The 10,479-nt window shown below is 41.1% G+C and overlaps 1 pseudogene; it reads left to right on the top strand.

The window, feature by feature from the left end:
* Positions 1-499: 499 nt before the first annotated feature.
* Positions 500-3,731, top strand: LOC113489959 (annotated as a pseudogene).
* The last annotated feature ends 6,748 nt before the right edge of the window (positions 3,732-10,479 follow it).

The following is a 10,479-nucleotide window of genomic DNA, read 5'->3' as shown; positions in this document are numbered from 1 at the left end:
AAACATCTCTACAAGAAATATTTAAATATAGCCATTTTTCCTTACTGCTATGACTGCAGATCATAGAGTAATTGCAATGCTGGGGTTTCGACCCCAGGCCCCAAATTAAGGTTGACATATGGGTGATTCCCACAGCCCTTCACAAAGGGGGGGTGAGTTTGCCTTTAGGCTTCCCTCCAGGGTGTGGCCGGCCTTGCAGGGAGAGCCATTGGGTAAATGAGCCCCAGGTGTCCCACATTAAGTAAACAAGAGTCAGGTGTCCCACTTAGGGATAAAAGCTGGGACCCCTTGCAGGAAGGGGCAGTGTCTGTGAGGTGGATGTGAACAGTGGGAGAAGCGGTTGACAGAGGCTGAACCACAGGATTTATTAGAAAATATTCAAAAATTCTCCAGTAAGGCACAGGATGCTGCAACCTTCGGGAGATGGGGATGGATCCTGTTAACAGCATACAAGAAACAGCACCAGCAAAAAGATCACTTACTGGCTGAATGTTCCCATATGCGAGCTCAGATTATGACATTAGAATCTGTAAACAAGCTCATTACTGATAAACTAGACACTTCTCAAACTGTACCCAAGAAGGGTACAGTACAAGTTGCCCAGTGTAAACATGGGAAGAGACGGGGACAATGTAGTCATAAGCAGGTCCACTCAGAGGTTATACAGGTGGATGTACACCGTAACCCTGATGACTCAGATGATGATATCTGGTACCCTGCAGAGTCTGATGGAGTTGGTGCCTCAGATAACTCTGCAGATGTGAGACCAGTCATCAGGAGGAAGGTGGAATTTTCTGAGGGTGAGCCACCAGTAAATAGACCTACAATGGTAGATTTCACACAGCAAGAAAGCAGTGATATTCTTCCACGGTTCAGTCAGAGACCAGGAGAGCCTCTGCTTGCTTGGATGGTACGTTGATATGATCAAGGAGCATCAGGGGTTAGCCTGGATAATTTTGACTGCAGAAAGTTTCTGACTCTGAGTTCAGACCCTCTGGTGCAGGAAGCATTTTGGACAAATGATGACAGTACTAATATTTTGACTGTGGGGTGCAAGGCATAATACCCCCTAGAGAATTCCTGGCCAGGTTCGGACCAGCCATGGTATACTCTGCAGGATGGTATACAGCGATTGAAGGAAGGAGGAATGAAACTGACCATTCACGCAGGCCATGTTGATGTGTTGGTGCAACTTCGATTGCCTGTGCTTATGAGAAATGCAATCGTTAGAACTGCTCCACTGGTTTATAAGAATGTTCTTGCAACTCTCTTACTGAGTGTACTTGAGAAAATGTATCAGTTAGGTGACCTTGGAGAATGAACTTGCTGGGAGCGTCAGGGCTATCAAGAATTCCAACGTCAGTGGGGCCCCTGGGAGTATACACAGAACTGAGACACCCGACGTGGTAAAGATACCGGACGTCAGCTGCCTCGAGGACAGTTGTTTAAAGCTGTATTGAAAGATGGCATACCTCTCACTAAAATTGATGGTCTTGACACCAATGAATTATGGAGGTTGTACATCAGAGATGGTTACAGAAACCCCGTAGAAAAGTGAGAATTATCAAGCACCTTAGTCAGAAACTGTTCAGCCTACAGCACCCCCCTGGATCCTCAGTGGGATTCCGCCTTTGCTCACGGTGGGCCCTCCAGGAGCAGTTCGGTTGTTCCTGGGAAGAACCATGAATGGCAGCAGTATTCTGACCTGTACCCCTCAAGAGATAGTAGGTACTGTAATCCATATTGAAATATTGGCCAAGCTCCGGTACATTGGGTGCAGGAGGACCAATGACCCCATGTGGAACTACAAATATTCTGGAAAAAACAGTCCCCTCAAATAGTAAAGTCTCTAGTAGATACCCGAGTGGAGGCCTCCTTGATTTATGGAAATCCGAAGAAATTTAAAGGTCAGTCTGTGATTATTACAGGACTGGGTGGAAAACAAATTGAAGCAGTACGAACCCAAATTTATACGAAAATTGGAAATCTTCTGAAATGACAGTATACAGTCACGATTGTTCCAATCCCAGAGTATATAATCAGAATAGATATTCTAAAGGGTCTTACTTTGAATCTTCTTGATGGTCATCAATTTGGGGTAAAGAGTTATATCACTAACCGAGCAGTTTTAGTAGGGAAGATAAAGATGCCTCTGGTTCAGATCCCAATTGTGACCAAGGTAGTAACCATGAAACAGTACAGGATTCCAGGCGGTCATGAAGAAATTTCCCAAACAATCAAAGATTTGCTGGCTGCAGGAGTTTTAAAACTGACTACCACATTGTGGAATAATAGTCCAATTTGGCCAGTCAAAAAGGCCGATGGATCCTGGAGAATGACTCTGGATTATAGAGTACTGAATAAGAGCACTCCACCTCTTGGGACAGCTGTACCTGATATGATCACTTTTAATAGAAAGAGTTGAGGCACCCTGGCACGTGGTATGCTGTTATTGACCTGGCCAATGCATATTTTATGATTCCGATTGCAGAAGAGCATTGGGTTCAACTTGCATTTACATGGCAAGGACGGCAGTACACCTTTACCAGGTTGCTTCAAGGATGGGTGCATAGTCCAACTATTTGCCATAGAATAGTGTCTGAGCACCTGGATGAGGTTCTCATATGCAAATGATCCACTATATTGATGACATCCTGATTCAGGGGATCAATGAGGGTGAATTACAACAAATGCTTGAAGTGCTACTAACGTGTATGAGGCAGAAAGGTTGGGAGATTAATCCTACTAAGATCCAAGGGCCATCTCGTACAGTTACGTTCCTAGGAATACATTGGAACTGTGGTCACTGAGAAATACTACCTAAAGCTCGGCAAAAGATATTTGACTTTGCTATACCACAGAATAAGAAGGAGGTGAAGAGATTTATCAGACCGTTTGGTTTCTGGAGACAACATATTCCACATTTAGGACAGATTCTGGCCACATTATACAAGGTAACTCGCAAACCCCATGAATTCGAATGGGGAAATGAGCAGCAGGCTGCCTTTGAAGTCTCAAAAGAGGCTATTCAAAGGGCTTTGGAGTTATGGCCCATGCAGGATGGCGAAGTAGAATTAAATGTATCTGTAAATGGGTCATATGCTAATTGGAGCCTCTGGCAGAAACAAGGGAAGAGAAGAGACCCTTTAGGATTTTGGGGAAGAAAGTCACCAGAGGCAGGACGTAATTACATGCCGTTTGAGAAACAACTGTTAGCCTGTTATTGGGCCTTGATAGAAACTGAGCAGATCACAATAGGCCACAAGGTGGCCCTGCGCCCCAAAATCCCTATTATGCAGTGGGTTAAAAGCTCCCCGGAGACTCACTGAATAGGGCATGCGCAAGAATCAAGCATTATGAACTAGAAATGGTACATCCAGGATGGAGCAAAGGTGGGACCTGGTGGTGTCGCTGCCCTCCATGAGCAAGTAGTGGTTGCCCCCATGCAGGATCAAGAGATAAAGCCTGATCCTACAGTTGAACAGGAATCCCCTGTGCAATGGGGGAAGACCCTGGATCAGCTGCTACCTCTTGAACGGGAACATGCATGGCTTACAGATGGGTCAGCTAAATATACAGGAGGGAAAAGGTTTTGGAAGGCAGTGGCTTGTCATCCTCATTCAGGGAAATTTCTGGAGACCACGGGAGAAGGGGAAAGTAGCCAATATGCTGAGCTGTATGCAGCATATATGGCTTTAAAACAAGAGGATTTAGGGGAATGTCACCTATAACTGATTCTTGGTCAGTGGCAAATGGATTGGCTACTTGGCTGCCAACATGGGTAGCCAAGGATTGGAAAATTTACCCTAAAACAGTCTGGGGAAAGGCAATATAGAAATATATTTGGGAATTGGTTCAAAGAACCAAGGTGACAGTATTTCATGTAGATGCTCATAGTAATATAAATTCACTTGGGCATCTTTACAATTCTGTCACTGCTAACCAGGCAAAGATTTCCCAAGCTGGACTGGAGTTCCCTCAGGAAGGAGACCATGAAGGCTTGGCAAAATGGGCACACCACAAATGTGGGCATCTTGGGGGAAAGGCCACTTACAAGTGGGCCCAAGACCGTGGCATAGCTATGTCACTGGATATGATCAGAACAATAATTGCCCAATGCCCTGTGTGCCAGCATACTCATAAGCGCCTGGTACCAAATATCGTAAAAGGGGAATTGGGAAGAGGGAAATTGCCAGGACAAATCTGGTAGATGGACTATATTGGCCCTTTACCCCAGGACTGAGGGTGCAAATACATCTGCACCGGAGTTGACACATATTCAGGATACTTGATTGCTTATCCTTGCAGAAAACCACGCACCATAGTACTACCTCTACCACAGATATAATGATCCTATACTATGGCATCCCCTTACAAATGCAAACTGATAATGGGTCCCATTTCCGAAACAAATTTGTACAGCAATATGCAGAGCAGCATAACATTCAGTGGATCTTCCATATCCCATGCTATCCACAGGCTGCAGGATTAATTGAACGAATGAATGGGCTTTTAAATGAGACGTTAAAAAAGCTGGGAAATGGAAGCCTATCCCGATGGAGATCTAACCTAATGGATGCACTCCACACCCTCAACAATAGACCCATCGGAGAGATGGAGACACCCTTGATGCATATGACTACGCCCAATCTGCAAATAAAGCCTCTAATGGTAACTGAAACTTTAACCTACTGGGAAATGGTTCCAGGTGCAATGGCCCCCTACCGGGCCACTCCAGAGGCTGCTGGGATAGATCTTTATGCATCAGAACTGATAAAGATAAATTGAGGCCAGACAAGTGTTACCAACACCGGGACAGGAATCCAAATTCCCCCAAGACACTTTGGCTTAATAACTGCTCGCTCAAACCTAGCCCTAAAAGGCATTTATGTAATGTGAGGAGTGATTGATGTAGACTACTAGGGAGAGATTAATCCTGCTAAATAATGGTGAACAAGATTTAGTTATTCAACCCAATGATAGAGAAGCACAGCTGTTAATATTAACAATTTTGAAAACAACTGTGAGGAAGGGGGACCCACCCCAAGTCACTACTTCGTGTCATGGAGACAACGGATTTGGATCCACCAAGTTTAGTAATGGGGCAAAAGTATGGGTCCAAGGGCTGAGTGGCCCCCCTGAGCCAGCTGAAGTAATAGCTGTAGGAAAAGATAACACCATCCTAATCATGAAGCCTGGACAGGAAAAATGGGAGCATGTCCCCACAAATAAATGTCATTTGCGGGAAAAACAATAGTCTAAGCTTTTGTCTTCTAGATCTTATGTGGCACCGCTGGTAATATGAAATCACTCCTGCAACAAATGTATTCGACCTGAATGGGCAGCATATGGACTGGAATACAAGTTGAAGCTGAACTGTGCTGAGCAGATGACATCAGCTTCAGATCCACAGCCACACTGATCTTTCAATGAAAAAGACCCCAACAGTGAAGAATATGAAGAAAAAGCTGAGATGACTGTGGCAGTGTCTGTAGCCGAACACAAGATAGAGATGTCACACTTAGAGATCATGTGAGGGCTGTGATCCACCCATATGTCAAGGGGCCGAGTAAAATGCTGGGGCTTCAACCCAACCCCCAAATTAAGGTTGACATATGGGTGATTCCCACAGCCCTTCACAAAGGGGGGGTGAGTTTGCCTTTAGGCTTCCCTCCAGGGTGCGGCCGGCCTTGCAGGGAGAGCCATTGGGTAAATGAGCCCCAGGTGTCTGCAGTAAGTAAACAAGGGTCAGGTGTCCCACTTAGGGATAAAAGCTGGGACCCCTTGCAGGAAGGGGCAGTGTCTGTCTGTGAGGTGGATGTACTTTGCAGAGTTCCCTGTTGGGGAAGGACCTCCTGCCTCCCTGGGACTGGGCTCCAGTCAGGTCTGGCTTCTGTCAAACGTGGGCTGTGTAGAGATTCAGTATGTGGCTTCCTTGGTCTTACGTGTTTGGCATGTTGACTCAGTTGTCTCCCATCCCTTCTATGGGAAACTGCATGTCACCATTTATTCCACCCATTGTTGGTTGTGTGGTGGTGTTGTTGGGGTCAGTGGGGTTGATGTTGATTATGTATAATCTGACTGACTTGTTTGTACCCCCAGTGCTCACCCATGTACTGACCCTTTTGTATCAAATACAATTTGGTTATTGGTTCATCTTTAGGCTGGCTGTGTCCTTTATGCTAGGCCTGATAATTGGCAAAACCGTAATACATGTTGGAAGGCACCTCTAGAGGTTGTCTAGTCCAACTCAATTAGGTTGTGCTCAGGAGGTAGAGAAATGTGAGAACATAAAAGGATGTAATTGTTTTAAAACTTGTGGGGTTTGCCTCCCAGCTTCTTGTTCCTGTCCTTTTGCACAGGCAGCTGATTTGCAGCTTCTGAACTATGTCAGAGTAACATAGATTTTGATTTGTTTCATGTGACACAGAAAATAATTTTGTTTTTCACCAGGAATAATAAGATGCACTTTAGCATGACCCTGAAAAATAATCTGTACACTTGCCCAAGTGCCATGAGTAGGCAATCAGTCAAGGGCTTTATAATAATTATTTGTTTCCTAATAATTATGTGTTTCCTTCACTAACTACTGTTTTGTATATAAAATGGGATTTCTATAAAATTAAACTTATTAGGAAGGGCTGTAGAGATGAGAAAGATGTTAAACATTTCAGAAAATTTAAAGAAAAGTGTTTTTAAGCAACAAAATTTGCACATGGAAGAATGAAACAACCTAAACTGTTTTCGTCAATTTTATTTCCTTAACATATCTTATTTCTATACATGTGCTTGTGTCAGTCCTGATTTAAAAGAAATTTCTGAAATTGCAGTAGCCAACTCTGGCACACTGGGTAGTAGAATCTGACAGTGCTTATCTTTATGAGAAGTTTGTATGTTGAAAACTCATCAGATTGTGAAGTGGTCATGAAAAGTTGCCTTTTTTAAAAAACATAGCAAATTTAAAAATCTTGCCGTTATTTTACTGTTTATAGTGTTAGCTGAGATCTTGAATAATCATAATATTTTGATCTGTTTGTTATGGACTCTTTCTTGGCAATGGTTATTCCATTTGCAGAGTGTAGGGGACTGGGTGATGGAACAACAGAAGATATTCTTTACATACATGAATTAATCAAGATGATTTGGACTGAACTGGGGGGAAAAATACCATGTAACTTTCTCTTTACTCTGTCATTTGTCATGAGAGTTCTGGAACACAGATGATCTGTAGAAATTCCTGACTCCAATTGCCTGACAATTATGAAGAAACTCGTGAAATCTCAAATGGAAATTTTCTAGTGAGCAAATATCATGAGATTACCTTAGCTATTGCAATATTGCACAAGGAATTGCATAATGAAAGTACATTATTTATACAGACTTTGTCACTTCAGAATAATAGTAGGTAATATATTAATCTATGCCATCTTTTAGATACTATTCCAAACACTTGATCTATTGCTTCAGTCATGATTCTTTGCTTGTGATTTTTGGTTTGATTGAACAATTACATGCAATCAGTTTCTTCAATATTAAAATGCTACATGTTCCCTTTTTGAAATTAAAACTCTAAAGTTAATCACTCTGAAATGGTGGATAAAGTTATAAACTCAAAAGTGTTAGGATTTGTGAGGTTAGAAATTATGAATCTGTTATTTGTCTCTAAAAATACCATAAAGAACTTAAAATGGTTTATGTATTGTATGCCTATAAGCAGGTGACATAAACACCTTTTATGTTAAATACTACTGGTATTTGCTTTTCAAGTATGAATTATGTCAAAAATCATTAGTTAAAGCAAAATTGACCATGCAGTATATAACTTTGGCATGTCTATATTTAGATTTATATATCTATATATAGATGGGCATTTTTTTAAAATAGTACTTAAAAAAATTAGTAGTTTTTAAAAAAAATTAGAAACATGAAGAATTGTCCATCTCATCAGTGGTGCTGTTGTGAAGCACTCTTACTGTGAGAATCTGGAGTGCATACTTCATGTATAGTTGAATGCTGGATCTGAAGTCAGTAGAGATAGTGGATGTAAGTTACCTGGGGGAAAAGCATTTTTTTAAGGCTATCGTGCATATGACAGAAGCTTCAAGGTTTTATCATTTTTAAATTGTTAGTACTTCAAAAAAAAAATCTCATGTATATAAATGATTGTATCTATATTTAAGAATAAAGTATTTTAATAAAGTAAAAAAGGTCAGATTTTTGGTGTGTATATATATTTTGAATGATTATGAAACCATTTTAACTTTAGTTTTGACATAAACTGTTTCAACCTTTTGCTATTAGTTAATGTTTTACCTATTTGTCTTGTGTTCTTGTTTGACATAAAAGCCTGAAATCAATAGGCAGCTATTTGCTAGAGAACATGTTACTATTTACTTATAAAACTCAAGCATTTTTTCTCTCTTCATTTGGGCTTCCCAAGACTTGCTTGTCACACTTCATGACTGCAAAATTTGGAGCCACATCTTGGGGAAAAAAAAAACCCCAACTCCAAACCCTTGTCTGAACTACCTGCATCTTGTTTTAAGTCCCACCAAAATTTGCTAGTCTCATTAGTTTGCTGGACCAGACATCCCAGCTGCCTCCCGAAACAGTTGCCAGGTTGCTATGTAGTCAGCATTATTTGTCTTTTAATAATGACGTCAGTTTGTTGGTTATTGTACCAGACAGAGAACTTATGTGCTTGCTCTCCTTGAGTGAGCTGATGCTCTTCCAGCAGTAGTCAATGAAGATTTTTCTGTCCAGCAAAACATGGTCTTGATGAACCCAATGAGAGTTCACTGAAAACTCTTAAACTTTACTTAAATATTATGCTTTCTCTGTTTTATTTTGGTTTTCCATTTATGCATCATAGTACAGTGCTTTCTGCTTTTGTGTTAAATATGAAAATTCATGTTCATATGCAGGAATTTGTGGCACTTAAAGGGTCAGGTTTTCTGTCAAATACTAGAATCCAGAAGCATTCCTTGAAGTCATGGTCTTGAAAGCTTGTTTTTTATATAGGGTATTAAGATTAATATAGCGAATTTATGGTTTTTGATGTAATAAAAATATTAAATCATAACTGCTGCTAGAAAAATACTAAAATAGGAGAAATCTTAATAGATACAAAATTCTGACATGACCTTTACTATTCCTCTTCACTCCCTCCAAGTGCAAAAGCATAAAAATGGGTTGTTTGGGAAACTTTCTGGTTTACACATCCTTATCAGTCTTATTTACTCACCATCAATGCATAATGCGTAATGGATTTTCTACAGCTCTGTGTGGCATGGCTTCCAGCACAGTTGTCCTCTGATCTCATGGGAGCTGCTATTTTTGAGCCTTCTGATCAGGATGGGACTTTCCTGAAACTACAATACTTAATATTCAGTCCGCGTGTTCTGAGCTGATACCAACACCAGCTTACCTAGTTTCTATTTTTGTGTTCTAGCTCTTTGTGCCAGAGGTCTGAATTACACTTTTAATTCCAGTTTTAATTTACTTAGTGGTTTGTGTCATCGACACTTTAATTTCTGAAAAAAACCACAGATTTGGTATACAGATGATTATTGTTGGTGATAAATTTAGTGAACATGCATGGGACTAAAGTAGGGCCACAGCAGTACAGGAAACGCTAGGCAGACTCAGGTGTTCAAGAGCTGTGGTGTATACAGCTGCATATGAGAACCGTGAATCTCATCCAAGGTACTTGAAAATTATGGGACTCTGTAAAGCCCATCTGTTTTCTTAACAGCTTGTTTTGTCAAAACTCAGTTACTGCTACTGCCTTTGAAATAACATCTGAAAACTGATTGTAAGGCAGTGTTTCTCACTAAAACAATTAGAAGAAATTGGATGAGCTGAAGTCTTCAGTTAACACAAACTGTTTTACCTTGGTGTAAGTTCATTGATTACGAAGTTATCTGTGGAAAGAATGGCTTAGTATTTAGGGGTATTTGCCTAGGATTTGGCAGACTTCAAGGCCATGTCCCGGCTCTGCTACATATTTCATTAAATTAATTAAATTTCACAGCTCTCTTGGGTTTATTCCCTTTCTACGAAAACCAAAAAGCAATTTGTCTGTAATGTGGCAATGGGGAAACAGTACACAACACTCATGCTTCTTTGATTAGAGAAGGTAGGAATCCTGCTTCTCTACGAGGAAAGAATTTCACACAAAATATGAAGACATTTGGATATTGCAAAACTACCTCTTTCAAGAAGAAGTATCACCTGACATTCGTTGTAACTATGGATTGCTATTTTTAATTTCTCATGCATTTATACAGATTACTTTTGGAACAAGCGTCCCAGCTCTGCTGTGACAGCTGCGTGGGGTAAAATCACAGTAAAGGACAGGCGTTCATCCTCCCTTCCTCCCGACGGCTGCATGTGCAATGAAGCCTTGGCAAGGTTTACTGAGGTTTTCCAAATGCAAGGCACGTTTAAATCCCTTTCGTCGCCCCGAGTTCCTCCCCG

This window comes from Athene cunicularia (genome assembly GCF_003259725.1).
Source record: "Athene cunicularia isolate RWA chromosome Z unlocalized genomic scaffold, athCun1 chrZ_part2, whole genome shotgun sequence".
NCBI classification, from domain to species: Eukaryota; Metazoa; Chordata; class Aves; order Strigiformes; family Strigidae; genus Athene; species Athene cunicularia.
The sequence above is the reverse complement of the archived record's forward strand: the minus strand, read 5'-3'. Positions and strand labels throughout refer to the sequence as shown.